Source organism: Melanerpes formicivorus, unplaced genomic scaffold, assembly GCF_026170545.1.
Source record: "Melanerpes formicivorus ecotype bairdi unplaced genomic scaffold, bMelFor1.0.p_v2 SCAF_2, whole genome shotgun sequence".
Classification (NCBI taxonomy): Eukaryota; Metazoa; Chordata; class Aves; order Piciformes; family Picidae; genus Melanerpes; species Melanerpes formicivorus.
In genome coordinates this window covers 17273116-17297438 of record NW_027142354.1, presented here as the reverse complement: position 1 = coordinate 17297438, position 24323 = coordinate 17273116, and the positions used below count along the sequence as shown (strand labels likewise).

Here is a 24323-nt window from a genome sequence, read left to right as displayed (position 1 = left end):
GATGTAGCTGTTGCTTTCACAGATCCCCTCTCTCACCAATCAAATCTGGGATATGCATTTTAAGTATGTGTTGGGGTGTCTTTACAAGTAGCTGTTCTGTTTATGGCTATTTATATAGCTGTTTATAGCTGTACAATAGCTATTCCATTTACAATGGCTTTTCTCCTATTATGAGGACAGATTCTTTTATTTTCCCCCAGAGTCTAACTCAGAACAGATAAACTTGTGCTTCTTTTCAAGTGAATGTGAAATTCAGCAAAACTGAAGTGACAGATTTCTGTATGTTTAAAAACATCTCTTAGAGTTTACTGAGTCACAGCCAAACTACCAAAAAACACACAGTGAAAACCCAACCCAAACAAACAAACAAAACAAGCATAAAACCATTAACATGATAACTGGTGCAATTAAGTCCTGGTGATGCAAAAAAATGCTGTGATGTTTGAGATCATATGTATGTGTAGAATTCTTAGAAGGAAGGAAAATCTCAGAGGGGAAAATAATGTTAGGTTACATTTCCCCAACTGCAGTAAGCAAACCACTTCCAAGTGAAACACAAAGGCAGGTCCTAACCACTGGTGTGGAAGGCAACAAATCATAAGTGGTGCAAGCTGATGACTGCAGGGGCAATAGGAAGGACAGAGGTGAAGAGCTGATAGATGGAGATGGATCTCACCTTACACGTGAGGAGAAGGCAGAGGTCCTACTGCATGAAGAGATGTGTGAGAATGAGTAGAAGAAGTGTGCTGAAAAAGTTGGAGGCTGGGGGAGTGAAGGCTCATCTCTTGCCTGTGCACAGTAGTGCTGCCGAGGGCAACTGAGCAGGCTGTGTGGGAACTCCCCCAACACACAATGCTCTTGTATGCAACACAGGTCTTCTGGTGTGTAGGCAATACCCATGTGAAATGTTCATCTGCCTGCAGTCTCCTTGTCCCACATGCCCTCTCAGCAGTAGTCACCTCAATTACCTTCAGAGGTAAAAGTTCCCACAGTTTGTCCATGTTGCTAACTCCTCAAAAAAGTGGGTGGTTCTTCAGATACACTAGATTACAGTGCTGTAAAGCTTGACCTTTAAGCCTCTATCATTGCTACAGCAATGATTGTAGTCTATCGGCCAGCTGACATAAAACTGTAGGTATTTGGTCAGTTCACTGGAATGCTATTTTTAGCATAAGCAAACAGACACCAGACTGGCTCATGATCAGTCTGTAGGGGAAAGGGAGGTAGAAGGATGGAGACAGAGGAAGAGACTTCTCTTCTTGAAGATTTTTCCTGTTAGTCACAGCACTGAGCAAAAACAAACTCCATATGGAACAGATCATGTAGAGCCTTAAAACATACTTGCAGAGACTGTACAGTTTCTTAAATGAACTTGGAGTACTCTGTGGTTTGGGGGTTTTGCTCTTATATTTCCCACTTGAAGATGTGCATCCATTTTCAATTGTTTTAATTTGGCCCAAGTTAAATGCTTCAACTAGTAGTTTATTATAATTTTTGAACAATCTATTCCCTGATTCTCCTAATGGGAAAGATTTACAAATGCTTTTCTCCCAGTAGTTTCAGTGGGGAGTTTTTTGCTGCCTCTTTTTAATTGGTGTGCAAATAAAGGCCAATGTTTTGTACCCAGCACAAGGCCAGACTGTAGTGTGCCAAAGCAAGAACGTGTGATGTAATGTGCTCAGTTGGATATGAAATTCAGAGATGGAGTAGCCATGCAGTGCAGGAGGTCTGATCAGTGAGTGGGGCTTAGAGGTGCTCCTAGTCAACATTTGAAATTGCTTGCCCTTTCCCCATCTCCCCCATCCAAAATATTAACCAAGGAGTTCAGCCTTCTGTGATCTGTCTTTCTTGCCTGATTGGACAGTGACGTTTCCCCAAGAAGAAAGGATGGAGGAGGACTTGGTGATAATTATGCTCCAATTCTGCAATGTGAATAACTATTATGTGTAAAAGGGCTGTCATTAAAACACTTTAATTTTTTTTCAGTTGAGAAGTTAATATTGCCTCACTTATTAAATAGTAACCTTCAGTTTGAGATGTGGCCAAAATTAATTTATAAAGGTGTTAATCTTTTAAAATTCATCAGGGGCCTGAAGCAGGTTTAATGGGCATGTTGGGAAAGAGGTCTGGGCTTCCGAATTACAGAATCTGCTCCTAACAGAGCTGTTTTTGTTGGGTTGTGGTTTTTTAAAAGGATTCTAGTCAAAAAAGTAAGATGAGGGCACTTAAACTTCCTACTTTCCTGAGTTACTGCTGTAATTACTTGTTTTGACAACTTAAAACTGAGAGCTACTCTGACCTCCAAAATCTACTCCTATTCCACGGGTTGTATATTAGCATGAGTAGAAGAAGAATGGTACAGAACAAGAGTAACAGATCTTTACTTCATGTGATGTATGGAGCAAGATTTTACAGGAAACCAAGGGGTTTGTTAGCTCAAGAATAAGGACCTCTGAACACGTACAAATAATGCAAGGTTTATTTCAGTGGTTTCTCTGTGTCTTACAAAACATTAAAATAAAATAGAAAGTAACTGTAAACTTACCTATTTCAAAGAGGATAGCCAGGCAGACTGCCAGGAGGCAGGTGTAGTCTTTAAAACCTCTTTGAATTTGCTTCTCACAGTATTCAGGGTGGACCGGCCTCCGCACTTTGGCAATTCGGACTCCTTTTCAGAAGTTTAACACCAATGTTATACGTTAGGTCATTGAACTTAATGCCTGTGGCAAAGGGAAGAGGCTGGTGCAGAGCTCGGCGAAGCGGGGATAGGACTTTCGGCCGGGGAGGGTGTACCCTGCGAGCGAGGAAATCTGCAAAGCAGAGCGCTTATTCCCCTCCCTGCGTGAAAACAGTAGCCGAATTTCCCCCCTAACCCCCCCCTTCCCTTCTTCTTCCCGGGACTGTAATCCGACTGCTCTCTTTGGCTCGGCTCTACAGACAAGTCCGAGTGGTTGTTCTCTCCCCCCCTTTCCCAGCCTCCGGGGGAGGAGGAGGAGGAGGAGGAGGAGGAGGAGGAGAAGGGGAGCGGAGTCAGCTGCAGCTCGGGACCGGGCCGGGCCTCTCTGGGGAGGGGCTGAAGCAGCAGCTCGGCTGCGGGAGCTGCATGGAGGAGGGGAGTTTCAGACTCCCCTGCCCGGTCGGGAGGAGGAGAAGGAAGTTTGGAGATTAAGCCGAAGCCCGAGCGCACGGAGGCAGCCGGGGCGCGGCCACAGGCGCTGCAAGAGGGACAGCCGGCAGCGCCGCTGAATGAGTTTCGGGGGGGATAACCTCCCTCACTGCCTGGGCTGAGCCCTTGCGCCTGTATTTCAAGCAGGAGGAGGAACGGGTGTGCGAGGGCAGAGAACGGCGAGAGGCTGCGGCCGGTGAGCACCGGGGCTTTGTTCGCACGGCGCAGCGGAGCGTGTGGGACGGCGGCGGCTCCTCGTTCGCCCCGGGGCGGGGGGTGTGTGGTCGCTTGGTGAGGCACCTGGGGTCCTGCGACCCCATGAATCCACCAGGACGGGGCACGGCGACACTAGCTCCCAGCCCCCGGGGGTCTGCTGGCGAGTGGGTGTTTTGTGCCCGCAGCTTTTGTGTGAACCCCGAGGTCCCCTACTTCCCTCCCGGCCTCTGGCAGCCGGCAGTAGCCGGCACCGTGCGCCGGGCTTTCGTCGGGGCTCCGGCAACGACCGGCTGCTGTTTGCTTTGCCCACCCAAGCGCTTTGTGTTTGGCCGCTCCACCGGAGCAAAGGGGCAGCCAGTGCGCGCCGGAGCTGCGCCGTGCTTGCGGCACGCCGGGCTTAGCCCGCGTCTGAGGAGTTCGTCGAATCTTTTGGGGGAATGAGGAGGTATTTATTTCAACTTACGATAAAATAGCATAGCGTTTCAGGTTTTGCGCAGATGCTTTATCAAGCTTGTATTTTCTGGTAAACCGTTCCGGAAAATCCCCTGGTTTTGGTGTTTTAAATAACGTTAATTGGATTGTGTTAACTATGGCCTCCTAAAAGAGGTTTAAAAATGTGACTAATCGTGTCTTTAAACAGTAAGAACGTTTATTCTGGAGAGGGAAGAGAGAGAGGGAATCGGGGCAGAACTGTGTCCTGCCGTTCTGTTGGACCCTGGATGCGCTTCCCCATCTCTTGCCCTTGCCTTTTCGCTGCTTTGCGGGTTGCCGTTCCAATTCTCATCCCTCAAGCTGAATGAGAAGCCTTTTAGAGCTCATCCTTCATTTAGCGTTGACAGACTTGAGACGCTATTTTCCTTCTTTCTTCACAAGCCACGGTGCTCTAGGTATGAGGGGAAAAAAGGTCCTGAAACAAACTTAGCTGTGCGTTCAGCTGGCTTCTAATACGGTCTCTCTTCAGTTGGCTTTTTTCCCCCTTTAATCATTAATTGGCAGCCTTAGAAAGAGCTGTGGCCGTACTTTTTTCTTTTAATGTTTTCTGGTACTTCAGCAATTTAATAATGCTGCCTAGAGAGCTTGATGACTTATAGGTGTTTTGAAAGCTGTTAATGAGAGCTTACTAATAGTCGTCTTCTGCTACTGTTTCATTCTTGGAGGGAACAATCTTTGCTGCTGCAGAGTTGTGGTTCAAATTTCCACAAGCGTTTGTTGCCCGTGCCTCTGGCTAAATTTATAAAGGAATCCTGTTAGCTTGTACAAAGCTAAATCTGGCTGTAGCAACTCCTGGCTGTGCAATTCACTGTGGTTGGCAAGACACAATATATAGTTGAGATTTATTTTTAATTTTTTGGGTTTTATTTTCTGGTGTGTGTGGCATGTAGTTGGCATAATTTTGAGAACTCTCTACCGATGTGTATGTGGGTGCTTTGAGTTGAAAACATAAGAGTTATGCTAAGGTTAGAAAATGTATTAATAGGGCACTTGTCTTGAAAATACGAGAAGGCAGTTTGAGATCAGCCTGTTAATGAATATTGGTATTGTTCTCAGGTCCATACAGATGCTTAGCTATTAAACTTTGACTCTCTGCTTCTCTGTGTTCTCAGTTGACAAATTAGAAATTATGCCAAACAGTTTGATAAAAGGCTCAGTTTTTGAATGTGTTCATTTGCAGGAATCATGTGTTTTTCTCACAGACCTAGAAAGCCCTAGGTAAACAACATTGACCTGTGGCTGTACAACTGAGTATACCCCTGAAAAGACATGCTATGATTCTAATGCTTGATGTTAATGTGTCATTTTTCATGTTGTTTTACTTAAGATTAAAAAAAAAGAGAGAGAAGAAAAGATAGGTGTATGGTCAGAGATTGGCTTGTAATTTATACTCTAATAGCATCTTCAAAGACAGCATTGGCTTGAGTTTTAAGTAACAGTAAATGTTAAGAATGTGCAACTTTGGAAATCTTCAAGTAGTGAACTTTGTTTGTTGGCAGCTCTCATGATTTCAGGACATCTGCTCATGCGCTCTTCTCTCGTGGGCAGGATGTGAGAATAAGTTTACTGTTCAAAGGCATGCTTTGGGCCTAAAGTGGTTGACTGTGAGGCCTTGATATAAACTGTGCCCAGCAGAAATGGTTTGGAGCAAACTGATTGAGCTCTTGCTACCTTCCTGAGTGGGGTGTATGTGTGTGTTAGGGGGGAGCAGGGGGCTGTGGTTTTTTTGAGGTGGGATTTTTTGTTTGTGTGTAAAATAAGAACTTTCATTGTGACTAAAATGTCAAAGCTTGAAGGAAAGTGAAAAGGACAGTTTACTTACTAAACAAGTAATTAAGGCAAATAATGAGTTTGTGGTACTTCTTGCTAGTTATCTGTATAAGTTGGTATGGTTGAACCTTTTACTGATGTGATTTTATTGTGTGGCACTGGCGTTGGTGTTTTTGCCAAGTCATCTGGAGCAGTGTACGTGTTTGAAAGCTTCCTCATGTGCGTTTGGCTTGCCATATACCTGTTGTCCTCTGCCTTTCCTACACTTGTGATTTCTTGGCTCCAAATCAGGAAAGGCTTTGTAAGGCCTGATAACTAGATAGAGTTATAGCAACTGATGAAGGCACATACTTGAAGTAGTGCTTTATTATCTCTGAATGCAAATTCTGCAGTGCAAAGCTGATCTGTTTTCTGTAACTATATAACAGTAACAGAGCTGTGTGATAGTGACTTCTGTCTTTCTACCCTACTAAAAATATTGGTAACAGGGATAGCTGAAGCTCTGTGATAGTATCACCCAGACAACTTGTAAGAACTGTGTGAGTGCTTTTGACATCAGACTAAAGATGGGACAAACAGGAACACCATTACCAAATCTCCTGTTAGTAATTTTGAAGACTGCCTCCATAGATAAACCCAAGATATCACTGTTAAAAAAAAAAAAAAAATAATATGACTATTAAAGGTTTTGTGTAGAGGTACCATCTAAGTGTGCCATTAATATTTTAAAAAGACCAAAACAATTCCTAGGGGAGGATACTACAAAATAGGTGAACTCAGAATGAACATGCGTTTTGTTTTTAAGTATCTTAATAATTTTTCTAAAGCAGTCCCAAATATCACTCTTTTAACAGATATTTAGCTCACTTAATTAAGTATGTCAAAAGACTAATTCAGCTGTTGAATATTTATTTGTTTGTTTGTTTCCCTTGTGCTCGGTTGCCACTCCAGCAATGGCTGAACGCCAGTAAGTTTTTCCAAGCCAGCTCAGAGCTCCGGTTCTTGGTCGTTTGAGAGTGAGGTTGTGAAGAAGAGAGGCACCTCATTGCTGGGTGGCAGCTAGAGGTGTGATGCTCATCACGGCCCTGTCGTGTAGCTGTACTAGGTCAGGGAATAATTGAACAATCCAATCTGATGATAAAGGGAGACAGCTGCAGGGCTCTGACGAGAAGTGTTTCTCTGATTAGACATCTATAAAGCTGTGGCAGTTATAACTCGGTACAAAGGATTTAATCTGATGTGCATTCGCTTTTGTATTCAGTCATCAAAAGGATGATCTCTGTGTTAAAGAAACACATTTAATTGATACATTAAACTAGTTATGGCTTTGAGTTACTTTGCTATGATTTTCTCAGAGAACAGGTGTAGTGCTCAGGAGGCATATGAGAAAATGCAAGCTAGTAATATTCATGTCTGCTGAGGACATTTGGAGTAGTTGCGATTATATATGGTGGCCCTCTTATACTGAACTGGAATTTTTGCTTCTGGGGACAATGAAGGTGACTAACCACTACTTAGTCAAAACAGCATTTTGCTTTTGTAGTGTTAAGAGGGAAGAAAAAAAAATTATTGCAGCCCTCAGCAAAGTCTGGAGTGGCAGAAAGACTTGCAGAACTGTTGCTGAATGGTTAGTTTTGAGAACCTACATTACTTTGCTTGCACAAAAGGAGTTTTAGTTTGTAGGACTGGCAATGAGGCAAAAAAGTGGAAGGAAGAATTACTCTTGTACGCTGAGAATGCAGATGTGCATCCTATAGTTTACCCCTTCCACCCCCCTTTAAAAAGAAAAAAAAAAAAAAAAGAAAGAAAAGAAGCAGCAGCTAATTTAATAGTTGATTATGCCTCTCGTTCTGGGACACTGACCAAAACCAGCTAAAGAGCTGTGCTGCACCACCAATCCCAAACACTGTCCTTTCTACCCTAGTTGTGGCTCCAATTTCCCAAACTTATATGTTTCGTTTATTAGCCATTAATCTTAAACTACTTTCCCAGCTCCTTTTGATTTTTAAGGCCATGAAAGTAATGTTTTCCATTTCTTTTGTGTAACTGTAATGCACAGAATCTTCTTTTTTGAAAGAAAAGCTGAGGTTCCTATGAGGTGTCATGGCTTTAGAGAAACATCATACATTTGAGTGGGTGGGTGGAACCAGAAAACCAAGGATGCCAAAGGAGCAGAGTTGAGTGAAGAGGTAAAGTTCATTTGGGCACACCACCACTGGGGTGTCAACAGTTATGATTGGAAGTTGGGAGCTTTTTATGCATGTGATTAAGAATACAAGAGATGAATATGAACTAATTAAATATAACTTCAAGTATTAGTAAAACCTGTTTGGATTAATTCAGTTTCCAAAGGAGGAATGTATTTGTGAGAAACTGTCTCATAGTGTTCAAAGTTTCTCAAGTCACATAAAGGATATAAATAATCTTTTTAGCTATTGGTGTTGTATCAGATAGGTCTGCCTGATTCACCAGAAGTTGGGTTTACATGAGCTTGGCCCAAAATACATTTAACTGCAAATGTGATTACAAGTGCAGGAAAAGAAAGGGGCCTAATCAGGTTGGACTGGGAAAGGAAATGGAAGGAAGATCTATTGATACTTATCAAGGAGGTCTGAAAGAATCAGCTGTCCAAGCAAAGTTGCAAGCTGCTTAAAACTGCTGTCAGCCTGACTGGGGTGTCAGTACCGGGCTGTCTTCTGAAGGACCCGAATATGGAGGTGGTCATTGTCTGTCTTCTTGCTAATCATGACGCAGAACATTGTTGTGCAAATACAAACCAAGGTGTCAGTTTAAAAATTTATCTAGAAGAGAGACTTGATACATTTGGCTTGCTTGTTTTCTTCCTTCCTATCTTAGCATGAGCCCCACTAGTCCTGCTTCTTAGTCATGTATGGGACCACAGGGTGGTTATGCTAGTGGAAGGTGCATGTGTGTTTTATAAGTGTAGTGAACAGGTATAGCTTGGGCTGGCACCTGTTTCCCATGCAAAATTGTGACTGAGGCAGTGCTAATTATCTTTGAATCCTAATAAGTCTTGCTTGCCTGCTCTGTCATTGAGTTTCAGATCGCAAGTGGTTCCAAGCTTTTTCCCGTAAGCATGTGTTCTGTAGAAACTTGTATGTGAGCCCTGCCCAGTTGCTTTAAAAGTTAACTTAATGAATGTTAACATTGAAATATTTGAACACTCATATCCATTCAGACATTTCAGGATCAAGCCCCAGGCATTAGTATCGTGCAGCTAATATTTTCTGCTGATAGGATGCACGCATCCTCTCATTGGAATTACTGAGCAGATGTAAAAAGGGTGTCATGGGAACAAGTATTGAATCACCTGCTCAGTTGCTTACTTAGAGCTGTTGTAGATAAAACTTTGATACCTAGCTCAGAAAGAAGAAGGCTGTTTGGATTGCTCTCAGGAGCACTGTCAGGGCCAGGGTAACATCCAGCTTCCTTTCATGGTCATGGTTGACATCTTTCAGCATTGTCATCTGGGTGTGGGATTCAAGGTCAGCTTCCGCCTTTAATCAGCCCACATGAGTAGTCTCTCCTAGATTTAGTGCATAGGCTCTAGCACTTGTAGTTTCTCCCATGTTCTGCTTGTGTTTGGTGGAGCTGCCTGTAAACACAGGCAAGTTTTCTTTGCCAACCTCCTGTAAACACTTCTTCAAGTATTTACAAATGTTTATTCCCCTGCATGGCCCCTAAGGTAGCTGCAGTGGGTGCCGCAGCATTGCTTTGCTGTCGTTTCTGCATTCCATTATCAACTTACTTGTTATTGTTGCTGTTGTTGTTTTGCTTTTGTGGATTTTTTTTTTTTTCCTAGTGAGTCCAGGTTCACAGTCGAGGTCCTGATGCATTTCAGGAATACTCGCTTTCTGCTGCTGCTACTGATTTATGGTACTTCAGTCTAAAGTAACATCATGCTTTGTGTCCTTGATACTTGTATGTAGGAATAGTTCCTTCTTTGTAAAAAAAATCGAAAATAGGTGGGTGAAATGAAGAACTACTTACTAAGCAAGTCTTTATGATCATTTATCACTTCAGTATGACTTTCTGTTTAAACTACAACTGAGTTAATACCAGCAGCAATATCATTTTATCTTGCAGTTAGGTTTGGTACTATCCAAGATTAGTATGCCTCACTCAAGTGCTTGTGAATCTTTGTCACTGTTTACTTTCCATTTCCTTCTTATTATCCTGATAACATACCTTGTGTGGTTGCTCAGAGCTGCCATACCTTGGTGTTTGGGTGATGTCATCATAGACTTTAGCTTGTTGCAGAAACATTAATTTTTCTGAGTAAGCATTGGTCTTAGTCTATTTGAATGGTAGACAAAGATGTATTTAACAATGAATCATTAGCGAATTTGAAAGGACAGCTTGCTTTATGTCATACTCTACCAGTATATGAAGTTTGTAATCTCTCTGTCAGTCTTCTGGTAATTGTCAGTCTCCCATGTTAGATGATTCTGAAGTCATGTATCTATCTTATTTTCTTTGTGCTCTGGCTGCCTTGAGGATGTTGCTGTCTCTGTAATGCAGGCAGACAGGCCCACTTGCCACTCTCCTCGCTGGATTGTAGCCTTCTACAGTTCTTGCCTTGTCAGGTTGGTTATGCTGTGAAGTCTGTCTTGTGGTAGGAGGACATTATCTCCAGTATCTCCGTCTTCTGAGCCATTAACTTCTGTTCTGAACAAACACCTGCAGCATCACATATTGCTGCAGTAGAGGCCTTTTGTTAAGCCACTGTAGAATTTTGTGAATAAGTGAAAGTGAGTAGTTCTTGAGGGCATCAGTAGTCATTTAATCTCCAAGGTTTATGAATCATAGGGCTATATCTTGGCATGTGTCTGCTTCTCTGTTGTTTTAGATAACTTTGTTCCTAAACTGGTATCAGAGGTGTTTGTATGCTAGGAGAGTCAGTGCTAGGCAGATTATTCAGTTGAGAAGGACCAGGCTTTCTGCAGACTTTCCTTTCAGGAATCGCTTTGATCTTTCATAAGTTTGCCATCAGGGAAATGCAGAATAGAGCATCAAGTAAAACCCCCTCTTTCTTTTTCTAGAAAGGACAGTTGTTCGCTAAGGCATCAGCCATGCTAAGTAAAGTTTGGGGCTGATCTCCTGCATGGTCACTCAGCCTGGTGATCTCTGTTACTGCAGTTTGCACTTTGCCACTTTATCTGTGGTGGAAGAGCAGATTTTTTTTGCTTCTGGGCAGTCTTTTTCATGTCTAGAAGATTTGGCTGTGTGCATCATGCGGCTATTCAAGCTCCCAGAGGATTATGAGTGCCAGGGCCATCTGAATGCCTCTTCATTGCCTCTGTCTTGTAGTGATGAGGAGTATGCTCACTATAAGGTTCTCTTTTTCCTTTTGCTCTTCTTTAAATCAGTGCCTGTGCCGCATGAAGAGTCCTTATTTGTTTTTAACAGAGGACTGGTGATGCCTATCTTCTGACAATTTCAGAAAAATGTACTGGGTTGGTTTCTTCTGTTTGTTAGTTGTAAATGTTGAGTCATATCAGGAGGTGATTAGTTCTGGTACCTGGGTCAGAATTAACTTGTCTGTGCCCATGCTTGCCCAACACTGACTTCTTTCCTGGGGACAATTTGGGGCCATACCAGGGAGTCTGTAGGAATTCTGGCAAAGATTCACTCTGAGCTGTTGACCTTCTTATGCAATTCAGCCTTTCTGCTGTTCACTCTTACAAGTGGTAGAGTGAAGGCAACTCTTGGAGCACTGCATATACTTATCCTATGAAATGAGATTACTGTGTCTGGGAAAATGCTCAGCTGATTGCATATGGAATAAATCTGTTTCTCTGAGATGCAGCACATCGTCTGCCTGTTCATCGCAGTTACGTCATGCAATGAGAAGATGCTACAGTTTGTGGCCTTCCCTCAATCCTGTAATAGGCAAGCTGCTTCCCATGGTCAGAAATGTTGGGCTTTAAGTACTGGCACATTAAAAATCATGTCAAATAAATTCTGCTTTTAGTCCTCAGCACTGATGATTAAACCTGCACAGTGGTTTGCTGTCTAACACATGTGAACTTCTACTAAGAATTTTATTCTCAACTTTTCTCAGAGGACCAGTATGTGGAACTGTTTGGCAAGAGTATTTGTTTTCAAATGCTACAGTATATGTTGACACCATTTTATTATGTCAAATACACAATATGATCCAAGTGGTAAGGATGAAGTTGCCTGGATGTAAAAGATGTGTCTTGATACTTGTAAATTAAACAGATTCACACTTGCAAGATTGTGGGACACACTTATACATAGTTGGGTTTGCTTATTTTGGTCTCTTCTAGCAGAACTAAAGTAGAGAAATTGTTAAAAGCAGTGATTTCAAAGCTTAAACCCATGGTTTGAGGGAAAAGGTTTCTTGGAGTAAAGTGATAATATTAGCCTTTCACTGACCATCTCAGTAGTTTGGGACCATTAGTGTGTAGCACGGAAGTGCTGGGACCATTGGTGTGCATCACTTAAACTTTTTAGGAAAACTGTGGTGAAGAGGATCTCAAAGATTTGAGAATGACATAAAGCATCCATCCTCTTAGTGAAAATTATTTTGGTTGCTTTCCATGCAGAGTATACCCAGAAAAAGAACCTTGATTTTACAGAGTTTTGGAAGATAGTTTTCAAGTTTCTGGGCTTTTCATGTAGTGTTACAGTGAGATCTCCAGGTGCCAGAATGTACCAGCCAGCCATTGTGGTTCAAGTCAGCTAAAAAATGGGAATTCATTTTATTTTTTTTCTTCATGAAATACTACTTGTTTGGTCCCGAGTTGCTGGAATGTGTCCAGAGAAGGGCAACAAAGCTGGTGAGGGATTTGGAGCACAAGCCCTATGAGCAGAGGCTGAGGGAGGTGGGGTTGCTTGGCCTGAAGAAGAGGAGGCTCTGAGGAGACCTTATTGCTGTCTACAACTACCTGAAGGGGGTTGTAGCTGGGTGGGGGTTGGTCTCTTCTCCCAAGCAACCAGCACCAGAACAAGAGGACACAGCTGCCCCAGGGGAGGTTTAGGCTGGATGTTAGGAAGAAGTTCTTCACGGAAAGAGTGATTGGCCATTGGAATGGGCTTCTCAGGGAAGTGGTGGAGTCACCATCACTGGAGGTGTTTAGGAAGAGTCTGGATGGGGCTCTTGGTGCCATGGTTTAGTTGATTAGATGTTGTTGAATTATAGGTTGGACTTGATCTTGAAGGTCTTTTCCGGTCTGGTCTGGTCTATTCTATTCTGGTCTATTAATTTTCTAAAAGTAATTAAGAATGTAAAGCTTTCTTTTAATCAACGATTGCAATACATTTCTAGCTAACTAAAGCTATTTAAAAACATGCAAACTTTTAAAAGATTAAATAGAAATTGTAGGACAAATGACAGTGTAGTCATCAATTTCTTTAAGTGCTGTCTGCATGATAGTGTTTCTAGTGTAAAAGTGTCATATTCTTACGTAGATGTTTGAGAAATAAAAAAATGAAATGAAAATTAAAGTGAAAAATTAATTTGCCTTATGGATTGTTATGTTATATACTATGATAGTACTAAGATTTGTAGAAACCTTCCCTGAAAAAGATAAAGATGGTTGATAGAAAAATACTCTGTAGCATCCAGTAACTTCTGCTTCAGTTGATTTAGATGTGATTGTAGGACCCTGTCAGAAGTTGTTGATTCAAAGGCTTGGAAAGGTTGTTGTGTGCTCTGGGAATTAGAGGATCTCTCTCAGTTTTAGTGTAGTAATTTTGCTCTGAAACTAGGAAGCTATTATTGGTGAAATTTCTATTAAACAGGAATGCCCTTATAGAAAGTTTAGGCTTCTTCAGGATTGTCCTATTTCTGATTTTCATCTATTTATATATATATATGCATACATATATATTTTGCTTCTATATGCATGCATCCACGCCTTTATATACGTATGTGTATCTTTCAATAGTTGTGATTGTGTCAGGGTGTCTCTTTCTAGGACTCAAATAAATTGCTTTCTCTAGCAGTAGAAATGGAGTCCTTTGCTACTCAAGGATTTGAGACTAATGCAACTTGCATGGACTAAATGGAAAGTAGGATGGTAATTACATCTCACTTTGCATTTTTGTTTCACTTAATTTACAGTCTGAGTACAGTCAGGTGGTTGGGCACTTGAATGTTACAACCGTTATGGTCCGATTGCAGGACCCTGGTAAGACTAATCATGCATTTCTTCAGATTCATAGAAATGTTAGTGAAAGCTATTCTATATATTCATTTATGAACAGGTCAAAATAAGTGCAGAAAATAAAATTGCTATTGTCATTGTCACTCAGCATTATCAAAAGGGAAAGATACTCCTTTAATCTATAAATTTGCCTTGTAGTGTTGATTTATTGCTGAAAATATAGAAACTGGATGAGGGAAAATGTATTGATACTTTATTATTAAAAAACAACCCAACCCTTCAACAAAATACCCTTCAGGTGGAGTAGTTTGTTTCATCTGCAGAAGTTTTTAAATACAAATTCTGCCACATTAGCAAGATTGAATTGATTATGTTAGCGTTGAAGTTGAAAGTAGACCAATATTTTTAAACAGATTTTTGAAATATAAGATTTTGCCTGTTTATGATTTGGCTCCCCTAGACCACAAATTAGCTTGGATGCTCAGCAGGGACTCTATTTATTCTGGCGTAAGAAAAAGCATGAGGCAGAGCTTCCTGGTCTCAAAAAACTGGTGATGGTAAGAGGCCTCTGCAGTGTTCCCAGCCAGCTGAATGCCTGAGGTATTTTGCCATACAGGAAATCAATTGCAGCTGAATGTGCAGTGTTTCCACTCCAAGTATATAAACAGGCCTTATGGTGATATAAAAAAATGAAAAAAACCCAATCAGTCTTATGTTCAATAGTCATGAAAGTTCAGTGCAAGAGCATTTGATACTCAGTTTCTGTGGATTCTTCACTGTCACCTTTGGCTGAGTCCCCAGGACAGAAATAGCTAAGAAGGAGAGGAAAAATAATCTTGGAGTCCTCTAGAACAGGCAAATGTAAAGCAATGGCTTACAGAAATGAAAATAATAAAAAAGGTATCCTTGTTCAGTTCCTGGTTGACATTCCAGTCAGTATTCTGAAGCTGGGAAATGTTACAAAGTTAGCAAAGGAAATGAGTTCTTTCCCTCATTAAGTCAAGAGTCCTGCATTTTTGAGACTTTAAGGTAGGTTAATACATTTTGCATAGCAGTTGTATCTAACTAGCTGCATTTTGTGAAGTGGTCAGAGAAACATAATTTGCATTAGGAGATTTATCATTCTTTGTTGACTTTGTGAAAACATCTAGATAGGTGCAGGTACCAGACAGATTTCAGAAAATGACCTGTTGATCTGATTTGCTTTAATGGCTACAGACATGTCCTTCTGGTGCTCATTTGGGTAGAGGTTTCCAGGCATTTAACGTAATTAAGTTTAAAATCAGAGCTCATAATTTCCAGAAAAATCATGGCCTGAAGCTTTCAAGATTTAGAGCTTGGGAACTCAGCAGCACTTCCCCGTTTTGCTACGGACTTGCAACACAACCACAAACAAACAGTGTGATACAGATTTTTAAAGATACGTAGGTAGGCACTCACAGAGGTGCTAAGACTCTTAATGGGATTTTCAGAGTCACGTTAGTGTCTAATTCCTATTCAAAATCTCACCCTTTAGCCTATCTGAACCAGATGCAGTCTGTGCTACATTTCATTCATCTACTGTGAGGCATTCAGAATGGGCGGGCAGCACAGCGAGCATGGCTTAGAGGGTATAAGCCGGGCTGAGTGTGGCCCCTCGCTGCGCTGCATGGTTGTGCTTCCTCGCACTTGTGCTCCTGTTTTATCTTTGCTCTAATTCCATAATTGCTGTGCTGGTTTCTGCAGGATGCCAGAGATTCAACAGAGAGGAAAGGACACTCTGCTTTGCCTCATCTAATTTATTTGGCAAGTGCTCTACCAGGTAAATTTATTTATTTATTTATTAAAAAGGAGATTGTGTTTGTTGTGTCTCTGGCTGAGGCGATTACCACTGGTGTTGAGTAAATGCACTTCAAGCTAATGATGATGAGACTGCTTAATATGCAAATTGACGATAGGTGGCTGTATTTCATAGGCCTCAAATTTTAGTTAGCATGCATATCAAGAAGACCCACCATCTTGACTGATGGGATTTTATGGGAAATAAAATTTTGTGGCACTTGAGCAACTAAGGGAAGCTGAGTCTTCAGTATTAGTACCTGTTCCTGTAACTGGAGTTTTGCTCGGGATCTGTAGCTGAAGTTTTGTTTTCTTGCTTCTGCCCTCATTGGAGGTAGAAGTGTCCCTTTCGTGGAGAAATCTTTCCACAGGGCTGAGGAGATCTGGGACTTCTGTGTTCTCCTTAGATTTCCTGTGTTACCATATGTCATTTTGAGAAGTAATTGATCTTTCATAGTTTATTTCTTTAGGAGTTTAATGTTGTCTATGTACTCTCACTACCTGAAAGTCTTGAGGGATCTGGGGAACTTGAGACCATGAGAAAAGCAGGTTTGGATGCCATGGAAATGTAACTTAACTGTAACAACCAAGTTTACTCATTTGATTATCTGAAACAGATTGACATTGCAGGAAGTTACATGATAGGGCCGGCAGAAGACTCCACAGAAAACATTAAATAAAAAGGTGGCTTTAGGCAAGATCGCTTTCTCCCTCTGTTTCTCCTCAGTCCTGATGCCTACCCAAAGGAGTCTCTTCTTTCTGAAGAAAGTGGTCATTCAGTGATAGGCTTTGTGAGTAATATCACAGACACTGCTATTTGGAAAAACTCAGTAACTTACAAATAACCTACTTCAGTCCTTCCAGTGCTAATCATAGAATTGTTAGGGTTGGAAGGGACCTCAAGAATCATCTAGTTCCACCCCCCCCTGCCATGAACAGGGACCGCTCACACTAGATCAGGTTGCTCAGAGCCACATCCAGCCTGGCCTTAAAAACCTCCAGGGATGGGGCTTCTACCTCCCTGGGCAAACTGTTCCAGCCTCTCACCACCCTCATGCTGAAGAACTTCTTACTAACATCCAATCTGAATCTAACCATTTCTTTCTTTGTTTCATTCCCCCTAGTCCTATCATTACCTGACACCCTAAAAAGTCCCTCACCAGCTTTCTTGTAGGCCCCCCTAAGATGCTGGAAGGCCACAATAAGGTCTCCTCAGAGCCTTCTCTTCTCCAGACTGAACAGCCCCACCCCTTTCAGTCTGTCCTCACAGAAGAGGTGCTCCAGCCCTCTGATCATTCTCATGGCCCTTCTCTGGATGTGCTCCAGCATGTCCAGATCCTTCCTGTAACAGGGTCTCCGGAACCAGATGCAGTATTCCAGGTGGGGTCTCACCAGAGTGGAGAGAGGTTGAAACCAGTGTAGCATACATCAGTTTAAAATAAAAAAAGAAAAATTGCATGATGTTAATTGCCACTCTGGCCTATGTGAGCTGCAGAGAGAATATGAATATGCTGTATTAGACCACTAATTAATAATTTTTATTATTTTCTAGTGATGTATTGATAATTGAAGTTTGTTCAAATGTTTATTACTGTTTAGGTGAATGGCAACTCTTTGTTGAATCCAGTGCTTTGAGATTGTATGCCTTTAATAGACAGTAGCAGGATTGAACAGTGTTCAGCTGAAGTTTGCATCTGACAGACATTAGGGAGAGCTTACTTTCCTTTGGATTCAAGGAAGAACAGTCTCTCTAAGTACGAAAACATTTTGTAGAGGCTAAGACAGGAGGAACCAGAAATTCCTCTTCAGCATTTTCTAAAAATAGAAAGATTTGAATAAGGTTGCATGTTTTAACATACATTAGAGAGAGATAATTGGCATGACCTAAATTCAGCACACTAATTGTCTGTGTTATTTGGTGATAGTTAATTACTAGTGTATTTTTTTCTGTCCACAACTGCAAGGGGCTGCATATTTGCAGGTTTCACACAGAAAATAATTTTATTTCTTTAGCTTGAAATTGGTGCATGTCCAAATGCATGTGAAGTAGAAACTGAATCACTTGCACAAATTTCCTTCTCCCCTCTCTCTGATTTCCATTTAATTTCAAATGTGCTGCTTGGCCTTGGTTTTGTGGTGCAGTGATTTTAATGTGTTTTCATGATGAGCAGAAAAGTTAAACCAGACCATCAAGCTGAGATAACATGGTGTGTGCATGTGTCCTAAGAGGCAGAGGATTTCCTAAGATTCTCTAGGATCCATGACAGACAAATGCTGACTGTGAAGTGCTTCAGAAAATTGTTGTATCAACAAAGCTGGCGTGTGTGGGACTATATCAGCTAACAGGATAAGGCATTCCAGGAGTGGATGAAGTGCATTTAGTAATTAATTAATTTAACTGGAAAAATTATAAACTTATAATATGAGAAGTGGTATTCTGTAAAAATAATAGCTTAATGGTTTGGGCAGAATAAAGCCTTAAGTGATGGATGCTAATTCCATACCAAAAAATTACTTGTAATTTTGCCTATGTGTTTCACATGTGAGACTTAAATCTGAAGGTTTTAAGTATGTTTTAGTTCTGAAAAGCTTTTAGGGGTGGTGAGGGAGACATTTAATGAAATTAATTTATATTTTGCTGCTATCCATTTGACTTATAGAATAATTTCCCTGCTCCTGCTCGCCACACTATTCCTGATGCAGGCCAGGATGCTGTTAGCCATCTTGGCAACGTGGGCACACTGCAGGCTCATGTTCAGCCTACTATCAACCAGTACCCCCAAGTCCCTTTCTGCCTGGCTGCTCTCCAGCCTCTCTGACCCCAGCTTGTAGCACTGCATGGGGTTGTTGTGGCCAATGTGTAGAACTCGGCACTCGGATATGTCCAGCCTGTCAAGGTCCCTCTGCAGAACTCTCCTACCCTCTAACAGATCAACTCCTGCTCCTAGCTTGGTGTCATCTTCAAATTTACTGATGATCAACTCAATCCCCTTGTCCAGATCATCAATGAAAATATTGAATAGGATTGGGCCCAGCACTGATCCCTGGGGGACACCACTAGTGACTGGCCGCCAGCTGGATGTGGCACCATTCACCACCACTCTCTGCGCTCGGCCCTCCAGCCAGTTCCTAACCCAGTGCAGAGTGCTGCTGTCCAAGCCATGGGCTGACAGCTTGGCCAGGAATTTGCTGTGGGGCTATATAACAATATTGTGTGGTTTTAATTGTTTCAGTGAGTTGGTGTTTAACTATGTTAATCTTTGGAAAGAATGAAAGTGAGCTACAGCAGCTGTTAAAATCATGACATCTCTTGTAGCAAAGCAGCAAAATTATCAGTTATTATTGTAGCAAAATTATCAGCTTGATAATTTTGTTCTAGCAATCCAGGACAAGTTTCAATACACTGTGTATGCTTAAAGTCACTACACAAAAAAATTCCTTGAGCATCTGTGCATCACTGAAGGCTTTGATTAGGCCATGTCTTAAGTGGTATGAGGGCTTGCAAATCTGTGTGGGGGTGAAGACAAATGATGCATGCTCATGTGTGAGCTTTTCTACAAGTCAGTTCTATTTTTGGTATGCAGTGGAGCAGAGGTACAGGAAAAAAGTAGAGGTTCAGTTGCAACGTGAAGTCCTGTGAGAGCTTTCCTATTGTGGGAAGCACCTACTTGGTTCTTAGAGCAGTTGCATTTTGGTGTCCATGGGAATATTTGGAGCTTAATTCCACATGCTAGATTAGGGCCTAATACCTTAATTAAGGCTAGCATTTTTTTTAGTAAGTTTCCTCCAACCCCTTTGTAGCTGTTTATACTTAGATTGAAACAGGCATAAGGTCCATCTTTAGGGCTTCCTGTTGTTGGCAGTTGTCTGAAAGGTGTCATTTTACTTTAGTCTGATGAAGGTGACCAGTGAATGTAATCTGTAGCAGAAAGATCCTCAGATCTGACTGGACTTCTTAAAAACAGTAATCCAAATAATTTATGGCAGTGGTGTACTGAGAATCTAAACACTGAGTACATTTAGACTAATGGTTTTATAAAAATATTATAACTATGTTTTAAAAGGCTTTCTTAATTGATAAACCTTTTTTTCCAGATGCTGCTTAATTCTCTCGTCAGATCACATGTTTGGGATTTTCTGCTCTGAAAATGTCCAGATGATTCATTGGGTCAAATTCAGGAATAATATAATTGGGATTTGGTATAATCTGTAGGTATAGGGATTTGGTTTTTAAACATTTGTGTTAAAATTCTTGCCTTTTTTTTTTTTTTTTTTCCTTTTCTTCTTAAAAAATAAAGATGAGCTCACTCACCCCTGTCTTCCTCTCTGTGCTTGCTCAGACAGAGTGGTCAGTCCTTTCCCGCTGCCATCTCCTATTGTTACGGTCAAATGGCCAAGGCAAAGCGTATACTTCCTTTTGTGTCCAGTAGATAGGGGTTCTTAATTGATGACTGCTGCTTTCTTTCTGACAGAAAGGAAATGAATGGGCAGTAGTGATTATAGCACATCTGTTGTTTTCTGGTGAGCATCCTGTACAGCAGTGAAACTGTCTTGAAGACTACTCTTTTTTTTTTTTCCTGTTCTGGACTAGTTAATGGAGGGAGTATGGGTGACACGTGACAGTATTGTTCCTTTGTCACAGGTGTAGCCAGAGCAGAAAAACAAGTTGCATGCTGGAACAGAATGGCTTGTTTTGTATTTTCCAAATAGCGTACCTAGTGTACCTAAAACAAATAAAAAGCTTGCATACACATCAGGCATGTACTGCATTGTGATTGCCTGATGTAGGTAATGATCCCTGTCTTCGTATAGAGTCACTGCACTGTAGCTGTCATGCTCCAAAATTGGCTCAAAATTGCTTTCTCTGGGAAAGGAGGGAAACACATTAGCACCTATATTAGGGACCTGAAAGCTGAAACATTCATGCAATTTTCACTATAATTGCTAGGATGCAGTTTCTAAGACTGTGATATTGTTGTCTGTCATCTTGCTTGAACATCTTTTGCTTTATGTGTTGCAGCATAGCTCTCAGGAGTCCTAAGGAACTCAATGGGGAGCTCTGTGGTGTGTTGGTGTTCTCCTGGAGAGAGACTGGGAAATGGAGCCAGGAGCTCTTTAACTGGCTTTACAGACTGCAGAGAGGGAAGTTTTGAGGAGAGATGAATGATGAAATATAGGAAAAGGTCTGTTTTGTGAGAGGAAGGAGACCTGAATCCCCAGACAGGATCCACAGAAAGGCATATGGCTGGGGTAATGTTTGAGAGATGCCAGTAAAGCGACTGGGTGAAGTACATATGGGATGGTAATCGAGTGTAGCACATCTTGTCCCCTGCAGCACACCACCCACAAACTTTCCACAATTCTTTTTCTTTCTGACTCCTGATAAAGAGGTGAGTGAAAACAGAATGTTGTCTGTGCAAATCTTAAGTGAGCCTACAGGGAACATTTTTGTTCTCTCTTGCCACACAAAGTGCTTGAAAAAAACATTAACTGAAAGAGCTTTGTAAATCTGAATTCTTACCCCTTACTTTGTTGTCCTTTTGTTCCTTCCTTTTGCTTTTATCGTGTTTAATTGCAGCATTTCTTGCAAGTGAGGCGCCAGTGCTCTGCTTTTGCACAGACAAAATATTTTGACACTTACACTGATAGTGCTTATTTTGAGCTTGGGTGAAATTGGTTAACCTTCTTGGAGTATCCTGATGTACGTTGGATAAAACTATCTTCTTTCTTTCAGCTCTTTCTTGTCTCTTGCTATCCCAAGAGCTGCTTGGTCCCTCCCCTCTTAAGAAAGGATCTGTATTACTCAACAAACAAGATGTTGAGATGTACAACTTTGTATCCAAAAGCAGCTGTTTAGCAGGATTTTCAAATACCAGAAGCACATGACCACTAGAAATGGCAAAAGTGAACATTTTTCACATGCTGTTGGTGAGTGTCAGTATGGCTGAATACAAAACACATTAATGCCCCAGTGACACAAACATGCCCTTATGGTGGTGGCAAAATGGGTGTTAAAACTGTGATATGATTTTTACCTGCACTTTAAATTTACAGATAATATAAAATAATGATCCTCGTGATTATCCAGGAAAGATAAAATTAAACTTCTCTCATTGCTATTTTCCCTGGAATATGGGAAAACAGAGGCCATAAACACAATTGTGTAGATTTCCCCCCTTCTTTCTAGTGGTCTTTTTTGTTGTTTTTAATTTTTGTAGGCTTGTTTAAGGGTAATTTAAGCAACTAAATCATCCTTCTCCTTTCTGAGTGAGATACACAGAGACCATGTTCATGCCTCCAAAACCTTTTAAATATTTAGCCTATCCCCACAGGATTTCAGATTTATCTTGCATCTGTTGGCAAGCATTATGTTGTAGCTAATTATTAGTCATGACACCAGCCAAGTAATACAGGAAACCCCCACAGAATCAGTTGAAATGCATTTGTTCAAGTCTTTGTAAATTCCATTTTATCCATCCCTTAACGTATGATGGTAAGTTTAGAGAAAGACAGTTGTTAATTTGAGATTTTTGCAATTCTAAACACTACATCGATCTATTATTCTGCACCTCTTTCATGACTCGTGAGAAACACTTGAATATTTGTGTGACTTAATGTATTCAAATTGCTACATAGAAATCTGCTGAAATTATTTGATTAAGGAATCTTGGCTTTGGGAACAGATGTGACTTCTTTCATCCTAACCTAGGGATTTAATGTGGGACCTGGAGAAGAACTATAGATTGTTATACATTTTCAAAGACAGCTGTTTGAGTATTGATGCATTATTAATTATACATACGACCCAAAATCCTCTTAAAATGGAAAAATACTTGTCTGTGAGACAGATATTCGTTAAAGCATTATACATAGCTGTTCAGTAAAAAAAAAATTGTCATCAAGAAGTTTAGCCTCTGAAAGAAAGATTAGCTACTGCTTTTATCAGCATGGACATCGCTTTGAAGATACTAAACATCTGGTTTCCTTCTGGGAGAATTATGTTCTGTCCACTTGACCTTTTGTAAAAATAAATATTTGTATTTGTTATGTTATGTAGGCATTAGAAAAAAAATTAATACATGGGAAAAAAAGCACCCCTTGTATCCAGTTGTTGAAGACATCACACTAGTGGTGTCCCCCAGGGATCAGTGCTGGGCCCCAAGCTCTTTAACATCTTTATTGATGATCTGGATGAGGGCATTGAGTCCATCATCAGTAAATTTGTGGACGACACCAAGCTGGGGGCAGGAGTTGATCTGCTGGAGGGTAGAGAGGCTCTGCAGAGGGACCTCGACAGGCTGGACAGATCGGCGGAATCCAACGGCATGAGATTTAACACATCCAAGTGCCGGGTTCTGCACATTGGCCACAGCAACCCCATGCAGAGCTACAGGCTGGGATCAGAGTGGCTGGAGAATGGCCAGGCAGAGAGGGACTTGGGAGTACTGGTTGATGGTAGACTGAACATGAGCCTGCAGTGTGCCCAGGTAGCCAAGAGGGCCAATGGCATCCTGGCCTGCATCAGAAGCAGGGAGGTCATTCTGCCACTGTACACTGCACTGGTTAGGCTGCACCTTAAGTACTGTGTCCAGTTCTGGTCCCCTCAGTTTAAGAAAGATGTTGGCTTGCTGGAACATGTCCAGAGAAAGGCAACGAAGTTAGTGAGGGGTTTGGAACACAAGCCCTATGAGGAGAGACTGAGGGAGCTGGGGTTGCTTAGCCTGGAGAGGAGGAGACTCAGGGGTGACTTTATTGTTCTCTACAACTACCTGAAGGGAGGTTGTAGACAGGTGGAGGTTGGTCTCTTCTCCCAGGCAGCCAGTACCAGAACAAGAGGACACAGTCTCAAGCTGTGCCAGGGGAGATTTAGGCTGGAGGTTAGGAAGATGTTCTACCCAGAGAGACTGCCCATTGGAATGGACTGCCCGGGGAGCTGGTGGGGTCACCATCATTGGAGGTGTTCAGGAGGAGACTTGATAGGGTGCTTGGTTGCATGGTTTAGTTGGTTGGGTGGTGTTGGATGATAGGTTGAATGCGATGATCTTGAAGGTCTCTTCCAACCTGGTCTGGTCTATTCTATTCCATCAAATATTGTTTTGTCCTTGGTTAACGAGTTTCTTTTTCAATTAAAAAATTGCACAAGCGTGGAATGCTACAGGTGACATAACTATGATTTTTCCCTTCTTTCTCTGTTTTCCTTTGTAAAAATACAGTATTTCTTTTTTCCTTCTCTCCTCTTGTCACCTCCCAAGAGGGTGTTTCTCACCCCATTTCAGCTCTAACTTCTTTCCTTCAGCTATGGCTGCAAACTGTACTTTAAGGGTAAATCCAATCCAGATTATATTTGTTTGATACATATCTAGATGTGTGAAGTTAGTTAGTGAAGATGGATGTTTGTATTTGAGCATTGCTGTCTTCTGTGATTAAATGGAGGTTTAAGGTTACTGAAGCTGTAGCTTGGAACCCTGTTTTCAAGGCAAATTAGAAAATACCTCAAAATCGTTGCTAAATTTTTCTTCCGTATGTAAATAGATTAGTTAGGAAAAATACTCTCCTTACATAGAAGTTAAAACAATGAAGTTACTTGTTTTATGCCAATGTGAGAGTGAGTGGATACCTTTTAAAATACACAAGGTAGCCTTTTAACTAAGGAAAGGGATTGGACTTTATTAAATTATTTTAAAAATTAAGCCAGTTAGGATTTT

The 24323-nt window shown here is 41.3% G+C and overlaps 1 protein-coding gene and 1 long non-coding RNA gene across 6 annotated transcripts in view; one reads left to right on the top strand and one right to left on the bottom strand.

Moving 5' to 3' along the window:
* LOC137447935 (uncharacterized) overlaps positions 1-2829 on the bottom strand; it is a 32334-nt gene extending 29505 nt beyond the window's left edge. For both annotated transcript variants that reach the window (XR_010988947.1, XR_010988948.1), the window contains exon 1: positions 2546-2829. This is a non-coding gene — a long non-coding RNA (uncharacterized lncRNA). The remainder of the gene's footprint in view (positions 1-2545) is intronic.
* Positions 2830-3060: 231 nt separating this feature from the next.
* PLEKHG1 (pleckstrin homology and RhoGEF domain containing G1) overlaps positions 3061-24323 on the top strand; it is a 153165-nt gene continuing 131902 nt past the window's right edge. For 2 of the 4 annotated variants that reach the window (XM_068151888.1, XM_068151881.1), the window contains exons 1-2: positions 3061-3362; positions 15526-15601. The gene's annotated coding sequence lies outside the window, so the exon portion shown is untranslated. The remainder of the gene's footprint in view (positions 3363-15525; positions 15602-24323) is intronic. The other 2 variants (XM_068151899.1, XM_068151908.1) reach the window with 2 other exon arrangements.